Here is an 18,576-nt window from a genome sequence, read left to right as displayed (position 1 = left end):
CGACTTCTGTAGAGATGTAAGTCGCTGAGCTGCGGGATGCGAACGGCGGAAGTGAGCACACAGCGACCGTGCCCTCTGCAGAAGGCCATCTAGTCTGGGATAGTGGGCTAAAAATTGCTGGACAACCAGGTTCAACACATGAGCCATACAAGGCACGTGTGTGACATTGCCCCGGCGAAGGGCCGCACCCAGGTTTGCAGCATTGTCGCACATGGCCTTCCCTGGTTTCAGGTCCAGTGGAGACAACCATTCATGAAATTGGTTCTCCAGAGCTGACCACAACTCCTCAGCTGTGTGACTCACATTTCCCAGACATTTCAAAGTAAAAACCGCCTGATGACGTTGAGCCCTACTGCCAGCATAGTAAGGAGGTGTGCAGGATCCCTTCTGCGCAGTTAGAAAGCTTGTGGCATGACCAGACAGGCTTTGGGTGCAGGTGGAAGACCGAGAGGAGGTTGAGGAGGCAGAAGCAGTGGAGGAACTTTGACATAAAGAGGATTGACGCACAACTCGTGGGGACGGCAAGACTTGGACAGCAGCCCCTTCTCCTGCTGTCACCATAGTTACCCAGTGCCCAGTCAGCGACATGTAACGCCCCTGTCCATGCCTACTCGTCCAAGTGTCTGTGGTAAAAATGCACCCTGTCACACACAGAGTTTCTCAAAGAAGCGGTGATGTTGTGTGCGACATGCTGGTGGAGCGCAGGCACACCTTTCTTTGAGAAGTAGTGCCGACTGGGCATCTGGTACTGGGGCACTGCGACGGACATAAGGTCTCGAAAATCCTCTGTGTCCACCAGGCGGAAAGGCAGCATTTCTGTAGCCAAGAGCTTGCAGATGGTGAAATTCAACCTCTTAGCTTTCTCATGGCTAGGAGGAAATGGTCTTTTACTTGTCCACATCTGAGGGACCGAGGGCTGGCTATTGTGCTTAGACGGGGTTGATAAGGGTGTCCCCGGCAAACTGCCAGTCTGTGAGGAAGATGCAGGCGGACATGTTAGGTTGCCTTGATCCAAAGGTGGTGCTATCGATGTCGAACAGCGCTCAACACCAGCTGGTGTTACCACCTCCAAAGAAAATGATGACCTGCCAATCACGCTGGCTGTTGCGGGTAAAGAGGTGGCAGGTCTGCGCCCCAAAACAGGTGTGACTGCTGTCCCCCCAGTCACAGAGGATGAAGAGGCCGCGGATGCACAAGATATGGCAGACGGTGGTTGGCCCGGCCAGCTAGGCCGCATTGTAGCACACTGAGCTTCCCACTGCAACTTATGCTTTATGTCCATGTGCCGGTTCATGCATGAAGTGCTCAAACTATGTATTTTTTGGCCTCTACTTAGCTTTTGCTGACAAATGTTACAGATAACACGAGTTGGGTCATCTTTATCAATCTGAAAAAATGCCCAGGCTATGCAAGGCTTAGCACCCATGCGACCTGAAGAGCCACCACGACTTGTGGTGAGAGGCAGAGTTGTGTTTGAGGATGCAGTTGTTGACGTGCTTCCAGTACTACGTCTCTGTCCAGGAAGGCGCAACCTGACCTCGTCGTCACTAGCATCTTCCTCCACCTCCTCTGCTGACCTCATCTCTTGGCTGACTGTGGGTTGACAGTAAGTGGGATCTCCAACCTCATCATCATCACCCTGTGCGTTATCACACCCGTCGTCCTCAGAGCCAACCTGTACCTGCCCTGACAAAAAACTAAAGTTGTCGCTCCAATCAGGTATTTGAGTCTCATCATCGTCTTCCTCATTGTCTCCACCAACAGGAGTTACAGTTTGGGAATGAGGGTCTACATTATGGTCAGAACCTTCTGCGTCTGGTCCTGGATCCTACTCATAAAGATTCTGGGCATCAGTGCAGATCATTTCCTCGTCTGGATTCACAGAAGCGCTGGAGTCGACCTCTGATTCCCAGGCTATAGTATGAGTAAACAGCTCTGCAGACTCAACCATCTGTTCTACCTCATACTCAGACGGGCAGCTGGAGATTTGGGAGCTGTGAGGAAGCAAGTGCGATTGGGGTGACACCTTTGAGGACTGGAGTATTTGTGATGTTGAAGTTGATGATGAGGAGAGCCCACTTAAAGGAGCACTTGATATCCGTTGAAGCACCTGCTGTTTTTGTGCCTTATCTGGAATTTGTAGCGATTGGTGTGGCCGTAAGAAAGGGATCTTATCACATTGACCGCTAAAAGAAGTAGACATTTTAGTTTGGCTGGAAGATGGTCTTTCTTCTGCAGATGTTACTGTTGCTTTAACACCTACCCCACGGACACAACCTTTTTTCCCCTTCCCAACACGCCTATTCCCCTTTCCACCAGCAGCAGGCCTTTTTCCACTCATTTTGGTGGTTAACTAATTCACAACTCTGGAGTTGTTTGCACAAAAAAACAATGGATGGGAACCGAGCAGAGCTGAGTGGCCAAACTGTGGTATTAGGCCAAAACTATTGGCTGGGTTAGATGGAGAAAAAAATTATATTCGATTTGCAACCTGATGGAGGTCAGTATAGATGGACTAATAGAACAAGTCCCACACACAGCTAGAAGCCCAAATATTTTTTCAGAGGTAGATGCAGAAAAAAAATATATTCAGTTTGCAACCTGATGGAGGTCAGTATAGATGGACTAATAGAGAAAGTCCCACACACTGCTAGAAGGCCAAATATTTTTTCAGAGCTAGATGCAGACAAAAAATTATTTTGAATTTGCAACCTGATGGAGGTCAGTATAGGTGGACTAATAGAACAAGTCACACACACTGCGAGAAGGCCAACTATTTTTTCAGAGCTAGATGCAGAAAAAAATTATATTCAGTTTGCAACCTGATGGAGGTCAGTATAGATGGACTAATAGAACAAGTCCCACACACAGCTAGAAGCCCAAATATTTTTTCAGAGGTAGATGCAGAAAAAAATTATATTCAGTTTGCAACCTGATGGAGGTCTGTATAGATGGATTAATAGAACAAGTCCCACACACTGCTAGAAGGCCAACTATTTTTTCAGAGCTAGATGCAGATAAAAATTATTTTTAATTTGCAACCTGATGGAGGTCAGTATAGATGGACTAATAGAGAAAGTCCCACACACTGCTAGAAGGCCAAATATTTTTTCAGAGCTAGATGCAGATAAAAATTATTTTTAATTTGCAACCTGATGGAGGTCAGTATAGATGGACTAATAGAGAAAGTCCCACACACTGCTAGAAGGCCAAATATTTTTTCAGAGCTAGATGCAGAAAAAATTATATTCAGTTTGCAACCTGATGGAGGTCAGTATAGATGGACTAATAGAACAAGTCCCACACACAGCTAGAAGCCCAAATATTTTTTCAGATGTAGATGCAGATAAAAATTATTTTTAATTTGCAACCTGATGGAGGTCAGTATAGATGGACTAATAGAGAAAGTCCCACACACTGCTAGAAGGCCAAATATTTTTTCAGAGCTAGATGCAGATAAAAATTATTTTTAATTTGCAACCTGATGGAGGTCAGTATAGACGGACTAATAGAGAAAGTCCCACACACTGCTAGAAGGCCAACTATTTTTTCAGAGCTAGATGCAGAAAAAAATTATATTCAGTTTGCAACCTGATGGAGGTCTGTATAGATGGATTAATAGAACAAGTCCCACACACAGCTAGAAGCCCAATATTTTTTCAGAGGTAGATGCAGAAAAAAAATATATTCAGTTTGCAACCTGATGGAGGTCTGTATAGATGGATTAATAGAACAAGTCCCACACACAGCTAGAAGCCCAATATTTTTTCAGAGGTAGATGCAGAAAAAAAATATATTCAGTTTGCAACCTGATGGAGGTCAGTATAGATGGACTAATAGAGAAAGTCCCACACACTGCTAGAAGGCCAAATATTTTTTCAGAGCTAGATGCAGAAAAAAATTATATTCAGTTTGCAACCTGATGGAGGTCAGTATAGATGGACTAATAGAACAAGTCCCACACACTGCTAGAAGCCCAAATATTTTTTCAGAGCTAGATGCAGAAAAAAATTATATTCAATTTGCAACCTGATGGAGGTCAGTATAGATGAACTAATAGAATGATGCTATGCCCAAAAGATTTTACTTCACTAGGTGCAGTAAAAAAATTGGTATTCTATACACAGGTGGTATATCTTGCAACACAGATAGGCTACTCCACTGACTAACACACACTGCAAGAGGCCAAAAAGGATTTGCTTTGCTAGATTCACCCAAATGCTGTGAAAAAAACTTGCACAGCACTGGCACAGACCTGCCTGGCAAAAACTGATAGGAACTGATGTAACCTAGTCCTGAAAAGGACTGCAATTACAATTAGTCTTTACTCCCACAATCTATCTATTTAAGAGCACAGACCTGCCTGATAAAAGTAGTAGGAAATGCTGTAACCTAGTCCTTAAAAGGACTGCAATCACAACTATTCCCTACTCCCAATCTATCTGTAGATTTGTGCGAAAATTGGCTTGAAATTAACAAGGTATAGTGCACACAGCAACAGCGGTGCCGTCTAACACGCAGCTGCAGCAGTGAGAAAATGGTGGCGACGGGGAAAATGGCTTGGTCTTATAGGGCAAGGACATGTGACATACACTGCCAATGACACATGCCCTTGCTTGTGTGAAAAACAGCAGTTCGCTCCGTGTGTGCGCTGCTGATAGGCTGACAGACTGCACCTCCCCACTGCAAATGCGGGAAAGAGAAAAAAAAATGGAGATCTTCATTATTCCTGCAGAGATCCATCCCCTGCCCCTCCCCCCACCCCGCTGTACACTCAAACTGCGTATTAACATTAATTTTCATCATTACTGAGAAAAAATCCAGTTATGATTTTGGTGCACGAACAGTTATCGAACATAACCTCGAACAGCCGAATTTTTCTCAAATCGTTCGTGTTCGCCGAACGGCTCGAACACCGCCCAAAACAGCTCGAATTTGAGATTGGCGAACAGTTCGAGTAGAACAACGCTCATCTCTAGTTGCAGCCTCTGTGGCCTTTTAGAAAAGGTGTGTATATACTGACAGACCATATGACCCTTAGATTGCACACAAGTGGACTTTCACTAAGCATGTGACTTATGAAGGTAATTGCTTGCACCAGACATTTTTAGGGGCTTCATAGCAAAAGGGGTGAATACATATGCACATGCCAATTTTTAGTTATTTGATCCCATAAATTAAATTTATGCCTATATTTTACTCACTCCACTTCCCCAGTTTAGACTAGCTTACACTATTTAGTGCTGTAATCCACCAATTGTGCAAGTTCTTCCACTTAAAAAGATGAGAGAGGCCTGTAATTGACATCATAGGTAGACCTCAACTATGAGAGACAAAATGAGAAAACAAATCCTGAAAATCACATTGTCTGATTTGGAAAGAATTTTTTTTCAAATTTTGGTGGAAAATAAGTATTTGGTCAATTACAAAAGTTCATCTCAATACTTTGTTATATATCCTTTGTTGGCAATGACAGAGGTAATACTTTTTCTATAAGTCTTCACAAGGTTGGCACACACTGTTGCTGATATGTTGGCCCATTCCTCCATGCAGATCTCCTCTAGAGCAGTGATGTTTTGGGGCTGTCGCTGGGCAACACAGACTTTCAACTCCCTCCAAAGGTTTTCTATAGGGTTTAGATCTGGAGACTGGGTAGGCCACTCTAGGACCTTGAAATGCTTCTTACGAAGCCACTCCTTCGTTGCCCTAGTGGTGTGCTTGGGATCATTGTCATGCCGAAAGACCCAGCCACGTTTCATCTTCAATGCCCTTGCTGATGGAAGGAGGTTTGTGTAGCACCCTGAGGATTCGGCTGCTACAGGGGTATTGCACCTCAACCCAGAGGTGTGATATTCCACTCCCGGGTAAGGAAGGAGTGTGGAACTGAGCTCGGTAGGCTGCATGCACTACACACATCCCATTTCCGAGGAGCAGACCGACGGTACTCCCACTTAGAAATGTGCAGGTACGACCGAGTCTGTTCCTGGCTGGAGTGGGAGGGGGGTGGTACATCCCAAGTAGTGTAGGGGCAGATAGGGGGAGCAGCCTGGGTAAAGTTAGGAGCTCATTGGGTGCTGGTCACCTGAGCTCACACATAGAGGGTGTATATAAGGTGGGCACCAACTAAGAACAGGGTCAGTTGCAGAGAGAAAGTCAGCGAGCGGAGGAGAAGAGAGACCCAGAGTGAGAGAGGAGAAAGAGAGACCCAGAGGGGGAAAACAGAAGAGAGGACTCTAAGACCCCAAATTAAATCCCCGGGTGAAGAGTCGGCACAGGGTACCGGAACCCAAGCTGGTGGGGGCAAAAACACACCCCAGCCAGAGACCGGAGGCCGTGGGCAGCGTCTGCCACGGCCACCCACCACATCCACCCCGAAGGCATACCACGTGGAGGGTCAGGGAACCCAAGGCCAAGGGTCTCCCAACAGAAGGCCCGAGGGAGCTGGACCTGGGTGGATCTCTAGTGGGGACGGCCAGAGGAAAGGACAGAAGGAGAGCTCAGGGTCACGCTCCGGACTTATTTGGGGGTTGGCTGGATCCAGAACCTGGTGGACGCAGCACGGCTCGGGAGGTCACTCGAAGCTGGAGTGACCGGAACATCAGCAGTGAGTAAACATCCTAAACTGCATAACCCGACTCTGTCTCTGATTGCCGTCTACACAGCATCACCACAACCCCCATCCTCTGCACCTGATCCCCCTGAGGCTATACCCCTCCCGTTGGGGGTTATCCTATCAAGCTGCACCAACACCACCAGCCTCAGCGGACCCTGCTGCAGCGGCGGCCACAGTGACCGCAACACAACGGGTGGCGTAGTCGACATTAAGAACTTAATAACATCTGTAGGACTGCCACATACAACTGAGTTTGACACCCTGGGCACGGACCGGGTCACAGCCACTCGGAAGACTACAACCCCCATCTGATCCGGCTCCGGGTATTCCCCTGAAAGAAAGGAATATGTCCCAGGGGGTGAGTCAACTTTGGCGTAGTCGGCAGGATTACGTGCCCGCAACACCCGGGTACTGCGTGCCTGAAGAAAAGAACATCGTTACCTCAGAAAGAAGTCTCCTGCCGGTTCCGGAGGGTCCCCGCCATCGGACCCCATCACCAGTCGATTCCAGACGGTTGTCCGCCATTAACCGCGTTTTCCCGCCATCTGCAGAGTTTCCCGCCACTGGGAAGCGGTTCCCGCCATTTCCAAGGATTTCCCGCCTTGGAAGAGCGGACGCCATTATGGGCGTGCCAGAGGGTGGTAGGAGGCCGCCTCCCATCGTGGGCCAGGACCGAAAATGGCGCCAAAAGTGGAAACCGCCCCCACCAACAGAGACTGTGATGCTGGAGGTGTCGGTCAGCGTGAAAGAACCGCCCCTGGAGCTGACAATCACCAAGTGGCCGCGGGACCGCCCTCGAAGTGGGAGGAGACGAAAGAAAAGAACGAAGATGGGTGCCGCCTGGAGCAGTCTGGAGCGAGCGCACCCGGAGGCAAGAAGCCTGGAGAAGAGTAGCGGAGGAGCTCACCCGGAGATGGCGAGAGAGCAGAGCAGCACCGGCCCGCTGGCCAGGAGCCTGCTGGAAGAGGAGCAGAGCAGCACCGACCCGTTGGTCAGGAGCCTGCTGGAAACCACGACCCCACTAGGCCTAGTGGAGGTCCTTGCACAGCTCCCCCGAGACCGGGAGTGTGCACAGACTGCCCTGGAGGGCCTCGCACGGAGGATGGCCCGGGTACAGCGAGAGACATTGGCGGAGTGGAGCCGAGAGATGGCCCAGCAAACCAAGACCCGGAGCACGCCATCCAAGATGAGGAGACAGACCGCCTCTGAGGATGGCGCGGGAGGACCCAAGGCCGGAGACGGCGCCGAGAAGGGAGCCGAACGCATGGAGGCAGGTAAAGGGGACGTCTATACCCCAAACCGGGACACCGCTTACCTGCCCCAGCTCCCCGTCGCAGAGCCCGAAAGTCCCCCTGCTGTGCCCGAAAACGCCATGTCACCGACGCAGACTAGGCCCCAACCGGAAGCCGCCGCCGCGACCCCTGTGACGCCATGCGCACCGACCCCGAGCGTGGCAAAACAGGAAGTAACACCAGCCTGGTCGCAGGGCCTAGAATTCCCGGGCGTCGCATCACCAACAGCGCCCCCTACCTCCGCGGAGCCTCCGGCCTGGCCGCAAGGCCAGGTAGCCCAGGGCGCCGCCGTCCTAACGGTGCCCTTCACCTTCCAGGTGCCCCAGGCCTGGCCGCAAGGCCTGGGCAACCCGGGCGCCACCACCACCGCGCCCGCACCCGTAAAACCAAGGGTGCCGCGTCTGGGAGAGGACTTGTTTGCCCAGCACACGTGGCCGGACGGGCAGCCTTTCATCTGGCCCCAGAAATATTATGAACTGGAGCACCAGAGGAGAGTTGGGGCCATGTGTGCACCCCTGATTCCGGCTCCGAAGCCCGTGATAAGGATCTCGCCCCCGCTTGAAGAGACCCAATTTGAGTGGGACCCCACCGGAGAAAACCTAATGGGGTTCACTCAAGAAACCAGGGCAGCTGCAGCGGAGCGTGCTGAGTGCTGCCGACAGCAGCTCGAGGAGTTTGCGAGGGAGCGGAGAGAGAGGCGGGTCCGGGAACAACAGGCCCAAATAAGGAGCGCCGAGCAGAAGAGCCGAACCAGGAGGGACCCCCGTGCAGCGCACAGTCCCCGCACCACCGGGACTGTAATTAAGTTCAACATGCAGCATGGGTGGGGCTTCATCAGAGACCACAACACCCCCGGCGACGTCTTTGTCACGCGCAGAGATGTGGAGTCCCATCTGCCGGAGGGGCACAGAGGTCGTGACCTTTATATCGGGGACGAGGTCACCTTTACCCGGCACAAGTGTGCCAAAGGACCTTACGCCCTCCATGTGCATCGCCTGACAGAGGAGGAGCTGCGATGTGAGGAGGAAGAGCAAGAGGATCCGGACGGGTCTGAAGCTGAGATCCCCAAAGAAGGAGCAGGAGGAAGACGTTGTTGAGTACAGCGGAGCAGGTGCTGTAAATAGTTACCCGACCGGGGTATAAAGAAACTGTTATTGCTAATATAGTCCCCGTTGGGACCAGCTGAGTGAACTGTTCACCCGTTTACCCTTAATCCCACAGGCTGAGGACTGTGAGCAGCCATTCCCTTTCCCTCCTTAACTGGCCGAGGACTGAGAGCGGCCATACCCTTGTATATAGTTGCGCGTCCTAAAGCGCCCCCTACTGGTTTTACTGTTAAATCATCTTAAAGAAAGGAACTGTCGCACTTTGCCCGGTCAACAGTTGCCCAGTGACCGGAGGAGGAACAAGAGACGACGAGAATGTTTAATGCTGCTAATTTATATAATGTTTTATATGTTTTATATGTTTATGTTTATATGAAAATTTTTGTATGTTTTGTGATGTTTTTGTCTTACAGCCCGAGGACGTGCTGTGATTTACCAGGGGGGAATGTAGCACCCTGAGGATTCGGCTGCTACAGGGGTATTGCACCTCAACCCAGAGGTGTGATATTCCACTCCCGGGTAAGGAAGGAGTGTGGAACTGAGCTCGGTAGGCTGCATGCACTACACACATCCCATTTCCGAGGAGCAGACTGACGGTACTCCCACTTAGAAATGTGCAGGTACGACCGAGTCTGTTCCTGGCTGGAGTGGGAGGGGGGTGGTACATCCCAAGTAGTGTAGGGGCAGATAGGGGGAGCAGCCTGGGTAAAGTTAGGAGCTCATTGGGTGCTGGTCACCTGAGCTCACACATAGAGGGTGTATATAAGGTGGGCACCAACTAAGAACAGGGTCAGTTGCAGAGAGAAAGTCAGCGAGCGGAGGAGAAGAGAGACCCAGAGTGAGAGAGGAGAAAGAGAGACCCAGAGGGGGAAAACAGAAGAGAGGACTCTAAGACCCCAAATTAAATCCCCGGGTGAAGAGTCGGCACAGGGTACCGGAACCCAAGCTGGTGGGGGCAAAAACACACCCCAGCCAGAGACCGGAGGCCGTGGGCAGCGTCTGCCACGGCCACCCACCACATCCACCCCGAAGGCATACCACGTGGAGGGTCAGGGAACCCAAGGCCAAGGGTCTCCCAACAGAAGGCCCGAGGGAGCTGGACCTGGGTGGATCTCTAGTGGGGACGGCCAGAGGAAAGGACAGAAGGAGAGCTCAGGGTCACGCTCCGGACTTATTTGGGGGTTGGCTGGATCCAGAACCTGGTGGACGCAGCACGGCTCGGGAGGTCACTCGAAGCTGGAGTGACCGGAACATCAGCAGTGAGTAAACATCCTAAACTGCATAACCCGACTCTGTCTCTGATTGCCGTCTACACAGCATCACCACAACCCCCATCCTCTGCACCTGATCCCCCTGAGGCTATACCCCTCCCGTTGGGGGTTATCCTATCAAGCTGCACCAACACCACCAGCCTCAGCGGACCCTGCTGCAGCGGCGGCCACAGTGACCGCAACACAACGGGTGGCGTAGTCGACATTAAGAACTTAATAACATCTGTAGGACTGCCACATACAACTGAGTTTGACACCCTGGGCACGGACCGGGTCACAGCCACTCGGAAGACTACAACCCCCATCTGATCCGGCTCCGGGTATTCCCCTGAAAGAAAGGAATATGTCCCAGGGGGTGCGTCATTTGCACTCAAAATCTCACGATACATTGCCCCATTCATTCTTTCATGTACACGGATCAGTCGTCCTGGTCCCTTGGTACAGAAACAGCCCCAAAGCATGATGTTGCCACCCCCATGCTTCACAGTAGGTATGGTTCTTTGGATGCATCTCAGCATTCTTTCTCCTTCAAACACGCCGAGTTGTTTTTCTACCAAACAGTTCTACTTTGGTTTCATCTGACCATATGACATTCTCCCAATACTCTTTTGGATCATCCAAATGCTCTCTAGCAAACTTCAGATGGGCCCAGACATATAATGGCTTAATCAGGGGGATACGTCTGGCACTGCAGGATCTGAGTCCCTGGAGGCGTAGCGTGTTACTTATGGTAGCCTGTGTAACGTTGGTCCCAGCTCTCTGCAGGTCATTCACTAGGTCCCCCCGTGTGGTTCTGGGATTTTTGCTCACCGTTCTTGAGATCATTTTGACTCCATGGGCTGAGATCTTGTGTGGAGCCCCAGATCAAGGGAGATTATCAGTGGTCTTGTATGTCTTTCATTTTCTAATTATTGCTCCCACAAATGATTTCTTCACACCAAGCTGCTTGCCTATTGCAGATTCAGTCTTCCCAGCCTGTTGCAGGGCTATAATTTTGTTTCTGGTGTTCTTCGACCGCTCTTTGGTCTTCATCATAGTGGAGTTTGGAGTGTGACTGTTTGAGGTTGCGGACAGGTGTCTTTTATACTGATAACAAGTTCAAACAGGTGTCAGTACTACAGGTAATGAGTGGAGGACAGAGGAGCCTCTTAAAGAAGAAGTTACAGGTCTGTTAGAGCCAGAAATCTTGCTTGTTTGTAAATGACCAAATACTTATTTTCCACCAAAATTAAAAAAAAAATTTATTTCCAAATCAGACAATGTGTTTTTCAGGATTTGTTTTCTCATTTAGTGTCTCATAGTTGAGGTCTACCTATGATGTCAATTACAGACATCTCTTATCTTTATAAGTGGGAGAACTTGCACAATTGGCGGCTGACTAAATACTTTTTTTCCCCACTGTATTGTAATGTAACAAAATAGGTAAAAACCCAAGGGAGAGGGGAGGTTTGAATACTTTCGCAAGCCACTGTATATCACATAACATCCCACTAAAATACACTTACGTTTGTTGGTGTAACACGCTTTTTCAACGCATTATATATTCTTATATGTGTACTGTTCAGTATATATTTTTGTTTAAGAGTAATTTATTGGCTTTTCCCATTATATAACTTGCCTGATTATCTTCTCCTTTACAGATCAATAATGTATATGGTTCCTAAATACAGGATCTACAGAAGGCAATACATAATGTAAAAATGTATATGCAAAAACATTCAATGTACATACAATCAGATGTATATATGTGGCGCCCAGCTGTGCTTGGAGCCACAGATCCTAGAGGGGTGCATTAACGGATTCCTCCACAAGAGGCCCCCACAGCACTCACACACCTCCACCTTCCACCTCAGACCACCAGAGGGAGCCCGTTAGGGATATAAATAGGGAAGGTGGAGCCAGGCAGCTGAGTGATTCAGCAGTTCCTAGCCTGCTAGAGTACAGAGCAGCTAGGGAGTTCCTGCTCAGACACAGAAGGAGTCAGTGCAGTCGAGCCAGAGCCTAGCAGTTCCTGCAGAAAGAGTTCAGTACAGTCTGTAGAGTGAGTCCAGACTAGAACTTACAGAGCTCAGGATAGAGAGCTAGGAGTGTGCCGACACTCAGAGCGGCGAAGAAGAGCAGCGTCCCGGCTGCAGTGTGTGTAGCCTGGTGAGGGCCCGAGCGGGGCCAAAGGCGAGTGGAAAGTGAGTAACATAGGGGGCAGAGGAGCTTTACCAGCTCACCCCAGAAGCATATACCGGACACCGGGTCCGAGTCTACGTGGATCTTCATGACCAGTAGAAAACAACCGGAACCCCTGGCGAACTACATGTCCCAGGATCACCAAAAGCGGATATGTACCAGGGTCAGTAATCACGTAGACCCCAAAGAATAGGGAGAGTGATCTCCAACAGAAGGCCCTATCACCAAGTCAGCAGGTGCAGAACAGAAACCAAGTTAGGCCTAGCTCCAGGCAGGTCAGAAACTTACTACACAAAGGCAAGAAACAGGAGGCCCTACACCCACTCACTGGGGAGGATCCTGATATGCACCCTTCACCCTACAGTGCTCCGGGACGTGCCTGAATTTCCATCAGTAAAAGGTACTGAAGTGACTATCGTGTCTGTCCCTGTTCTTGCTCTGACCCGGCTCGGTCCCATCTGTCCTGCATCCTTGAATCCCTGCTGTCCTGAGGCCTAGCTCCACCTGTGGGGAGCTAAACCACGCAAGCTGCATTAACACCGGCCTCAGCGGGCTGCCGCAGCGCTGGTGAACCTCACCAGACACCAGAGGTGGCGTCACGAACATTTACAAACCTATTATCCCAATAGACATTCCCCTCTTTTCAGTTGTCCGCCCTGGGCCACGGACCAGGCCAGCCACCGTGATATCCCCCAAGCATCTGAGGGCCCGGCTGCCGAGTACCCCACGGCCCCGGGGGCGCGACACATAACATACCTTCGCTTTAAGTATGGGTAGCACACCCTGGTGCCTGGGTTTTACATGCTGCCATGATGCTATCTTATGCAGCCCAAACTATTTGATCACAGGCATTGTTGTCTGGGAGCTGCTAACCTGTATTTTCTAAGCTAGAGAGAAGTGGCATATATCACAGGAGCAGGTAAGTACTATTGGTGCACTTTCTGGCCTTCTATAGGATCTCGATATGTGGACAGAATGTCTTCTGACCCCTGTGTGGCACTCCAGCATGAATGCATCTACTGTTATTGTAGTGTATGGGACAAGTAAAACACTGTGTAGGACAAGAAAGTCAGACACGGCACTCTTTTGAAGATAAAAGATTTATTGCTTTATTGTCCACATATATAAAATCCAGCTCAGACCAGCAAGTGATTTATCTGACGCGTTTTGAACAAACAAATGTTCTAAATGATATGATGCTATGATTAAGAACATTTGCTTGTTCGAAATCTGTCAAATAAATCTCTTGCTGGTCTGAGCTGGATTGTATATATGTGGACAATAAAATCGTAATTCTTTTATCTTCAAAAGGTAATGGCGTTCTTTGTCCGTGCACTTACTCCAAGGGTGGGCTGGTTTCTTTTCCTTTACCCATTTGTGAAATATTCAGTCATTCAGCAATTCACATATCTAATCTAGATATATGCCTTAGCGTGTCCTGTAGTCAAAATACTGCTGCCACCATGTCCTTGGATGACCACATGACACACTAAGGCATTTATATATGTGGGTCAATAGTGGGGAGCTTGACACCTAATTGTTTGCTCTGTAGAACATGCTGTGACCCTCACTCATCAGCTGGAGGTTGGCAGTTGAGGGAGAATTATTTTGCACCACTTAGTCACTAGTGTAGGGGGGGGTAGCTCTTGTTACACTCACCGTCCAAATCGCAGTGCAGTATCAAAATGTATAGCGGGGCAGTACAAAGTGGGGAGAAAAGGAACCATCCAAACTCACTCCACTGTGCCCCATGGAGTTAGGTATTCCCACAAGTGACATGTCGTGGACAACACTATTTTAGCATCACCGACTGTTAACAGGTCTGTTTGCATATTTTTCAAACTGGTCTCTCCTAGATTATTTGGGCCTATCAGGCATTACTAGGGCCAGTCTTTGTTGAGCAGGGGCACCATTTGCATTATCTAAGGTGCAAACCTCAGTGGACAGGTAGTGAATCTGATAGGGTCATATTATCCCACAGTGACAGACTTTTTTATATTGTTTTTCCATTAGGGTTGACTACCTAGCCTCTAGGAGCACTTGCTGTTGAAGTACCTGGATTGTTTTTCATAAGTTTTCATTTTAATGCATATCTAATAAAGAATTATTTTATTGACATAAATTTTTTTCTATGAATACTGATCCAACTCTACACTGTGTTCTGAATTATTAGGCAAGTTGTATTTTAGAGGATTATTTTTATTATTGATCAACAACTATGTTCTCAATCAACCCAAAAGACTCATAAATATCCAAGCTTAATATTTTTGGAAGTTGGAGTGTTTTTTTTTTAGATTTGGCTATCTTAGGAGGATATCTGTTTGTGCAGGTAACTATTACTGTCCCGAATTATTTGGCAACTTAATAAAAAACAAATATAATCCCATCTCACTTGTTTATTTTCACCAGGTAAACCAATATCAGTACACAAAATTTAGAAATAAACATTTCTGACATGCAAAGCCAAAAACCAAAATAATTAGTGATCAATATAGCCACCTTTCTTTATGATGACACTCAACAGCCTTCCATCCATAGATTCTGTCAGTTGCTTGATCTGTTTTCGATCAACATTGCGTGCAGCAGCCACCACAGCCTCCCAGACACTGTTCCGAGAGGTGTACTGTTTTCCCTCCCTGTAGATCTCACATTTTATGATAGACCATAGGTTCTCTATGGGGTTCAGATCAGGTGAACAAGGGGCCCATGTCATTATTTTTTCTTCTTTTAGACCTTTACTGGCCAGCCACGCTGTGGAGTAGTTGGATGCATGTGATGGCGCATTGTCCTGCATGAAAATCATGTTTTTCTTGAATGATACTGACTTCTTCCTGTATCACTGCTTGAAGAAGTTGACTTCCAGAAACTGGCAGTAGGTCTGGGAGTTGAGCTTCACTCCATCCTCAACCCGAAAAGGTCCCACAAGTTCATCTTTGATGATACCAGCTCATACCAGTACCCCACCTCCACCTTGCTGGCTTCTGAGTCGGAGTGGAGCTCTCTGCCCTTTACTGATCCAGCCTCTGGCCCATCACGAGTCACTCTCATTTCATCAGTCCATAAAACCTTTGAGAAATCAGTCTTAAGATATTTCTTGAACCATTCTTGAAATTTTATCTTATGTTTCTTGTTCAAAGGTCGTCGTTTTTTCAGCCTTCCTTACCTTGGCCATGTCCCTGAGTATTGCACACCTTGTGCTTTTTGATACTCCAGTAACGTTGCAGCTCTGAAATATGGCAAAACTGGTGGCGAATGGCATCTTGGCAGCTTCACGTTTGATTTTCCTCAATTCATGGGCAGTTCTTTTGTGCCTTTTTTGGCCAACACGCTTCTTGCGACCTTGTTGGTTATTTTCCATGAAACGCTTGATTGTTCGGTGATCACGCTTCAAAAGTTTGGAAATTTCAAGACTACTGCATCCCTCTGCAAGACATCTCACAATTTTGGACTTTTCAGAGCCCGTTAAAACTCTCTTCTGACCCATTTTGCCAAAGGAAAGGAAGTTGCCTAATAATTAAGCACACCTTATATAGGGTGTTGATGTCATTAGTCAACACCCCTCCTCATTACAGAGAAGCACATCATCAGATTTACTTAATTTGTAGTTGGCTCTCAAGCCTATGCAGCTTGGAGTAGGACAACATGTATAAAAAGTATCATGTGATCAAAATACTCATTTGCCTAATAATTCGGAACACAGTGTATATACCATACATTGACTATATACTGTGAGCTGTTTTTGAAATATTTTCCTAAAAGAGTCCTGGAAGTGCACCCGATACCTGCAATACCCATACATTTGCTATTTTATCAATCTATCAGATGGTAATACCCCTTTAAACTTTTTTTGGGCTCTTGGAAATTGTTTGAGTCTAATAGTGTGGTTCTCAGACCAGAAGAAGTGGTGTACCACTGCTCTAAGTGATCCTAAAGTGTCAGAAAATGGCAGAACTCAAAAGAATATGTAATCTACAGTATTTCAGTTTAAATCTAGTACAATTTAATATTTATGCCATTTTCAGGCAGGAATGTTTTGTTGCAGATTTTTGGTGTGGATCGACAATGAAAATCTGTACATTCAAGTTCAGCCCATGTCAGTTCACTGCTGCATGACCATTATTGTGGATTTGCAGTAGATGTTCAATGTGAAATCAGCCACGAATCCATCTATAAATATGCATGAGAGACACGCAGCTGCCTCTTCAAGAGAAATATAGCATTAATATGCCCATTATGTCGCAGAATAACTATTCATATCCATATAAAAATCCATCTGAAAAGCTAGGAGGTGACCCTTTTTATAGTGTGGACCCCTAAGGGGAGCACAGCTGCTTCTTACTATTGCATCAGTGATAAATAAGCAGAGTGGGGAGAAGGCACGTATCAATCAATTGAAACCATCTGTTCTCAATCTTTTTTTTTTTACAAGATATTATAAAATTAAAGGTTTTACTTTAATTATTGGATTAGTGTACTATGGTGACCCCAAATACATCCTGTAAATACTCCCTTACAAGAAACATACAACAGTAGCCACTATGATATGGATAGTGTTACAGCAAGTGGACCTTTCTGACCTCTAGCCTATTATTAGTCTACTGTCCTGCCCTTTGGCCGAATTTAGATTAATGTATGAAAAATCATGTTTTTAAGGGGAAACTGTCACCAGGTTTTCCCCATATAAAGTATAGCCACCACCATTAATGCCTCTTTTACAGCATTCTAGAATGCTATAAAAAAGTCCCCAATCACCTCTGCAAATCCCAAAAAAGAACTTTTATTATTCCCAAAGACAGCGCGGTCTGGTTCAATGATGTCTCTGGTCTTGAGCCTCCCATCTTCCTTCAATCGCCGTCCTACTTCCCTGCTTCATGTGTATGGTGTGTCCTACATCATGCACACAGTGTCCCCCAATCATGCTCCTACACAGGCGTACTCCTCTCTGCCATGCCGAGGGCAGAGCACAGTACTGTAATGTGCATGTGCCGGGAAAGGCCAAAAAGCGCAGATGACCCTGAAGTTAATCTGGCACAAGCACACTACAGTACAGTACTGTGCTCTGCCCTTGGCATGGCAGAGAGGAGTATGCCTGTGCAGGAGCACGATTGGGGGACTCTGTGTGGATGATGCGTCATTTACATGAAGCAAGAAGGAGGACGGCAAATGAAGGAAGTCAGCAGGCGCCGGATCAAGACCAGAGACGCCCATCGGACCAGACCGCATCGTCTGAGTACAATAAAAGCTCTTTTTTCTGATCTGCAGAGGCGACTGGGGACTTTTTTTGCAGCATTCTAATATATAATTATCTAATTTATGGTGGAGCCCGTACTTTTTATGGTGACTATTTCCCTTTAATCCAGAAAAAGCTTAAGATTCATTCATATTGTCATACATATGCAATCCGTATGTCTGTTTTTACAACCGGATTTTACATGAAAAATTTAGTAAATGAAAAAATGACAAATACAGTTTCCTAGCTTAATAATTGTAATAGATCAGTAAATATGCACGACATATGGATGGTAAACCCATATGTGATCCGTTTATTTGCACATTCATTGATAATGGGCTAGTTTGATCCGGAATACCAATCAAAATAACGTATTCTTGGTCTATGTGTAAAATGTTCATGTGAACTGCCACATTGACTGACTTATATTGGTCAGTGTGCTGTTTGTACGTTTTACATATGAATAGCACACGGGCGATTAATACTCTCGTATATGCTCTTAATAGTAGGCACTTCACTAAATAAATCTCATATGATCTCCAACATGACAAAAGCCTTCTTATAATCAAGAACTGCCCTGATTTTGTTATACTGTAAGATCTTTTCAGAAAAGTCATTTTTCACTTTTCCATCATCCCGGGAAATATAAAGTGGATTACTTAACGTCTTTCTACAATATCACAATGTTCTTGTCCACTTTATGTGTGGAGAGCATGAAGTATCTTGATACAAGATTCCTTTATAAAATGATTCAGTGACACGAGCAACATTTGTAATACAGTAAAAAATATTGATATCCGTCTAAAGAAGAAAGTTAAAATAACTGTGGTCGTATATCATTTTCCGCATTTAAGACAAGAAACCATTACAGATCGGGGCTGCA

At 47.1% G+C, this 18,576-nt stretch overlaps 1 protein-coding gene across 1 annotated transcript in view; it reads right to left on the bottom strand.

Annotated features, from left to right (window-relative positions):
- The window catches only part of NKAIN2 (sodium/potassium transporting ATPase interacting 2), a 1,575,235-nt gene that overhangs the window by 55,240 nt on the left and 1,501,419 nt on the right, over positions 1–18,576 (bottom strand). The window lies entirely within an intron of this gene.

This window comes from Phyllobates terribilis, unplaced genomic scaffold (assembly GCF_046119375.1).
Source record: "Phyllobates terribilis strain yellow unplaced genomic scaffold, ASM4611937v1 Scaffold_3__8_contigs__length_932513732, whole genome shotgun sequence".
Lineage (NCBI taxonomy): Eukaryota > Metazoa > Chordata > Amphibia > Anura > Dendrobatidae > Phyllobates > Phyllobates terribilis.
Note: the sequence above shows the minus strand (reverse complement) of the source record. Positions and strands in the feature narration are given on the sequence as shown.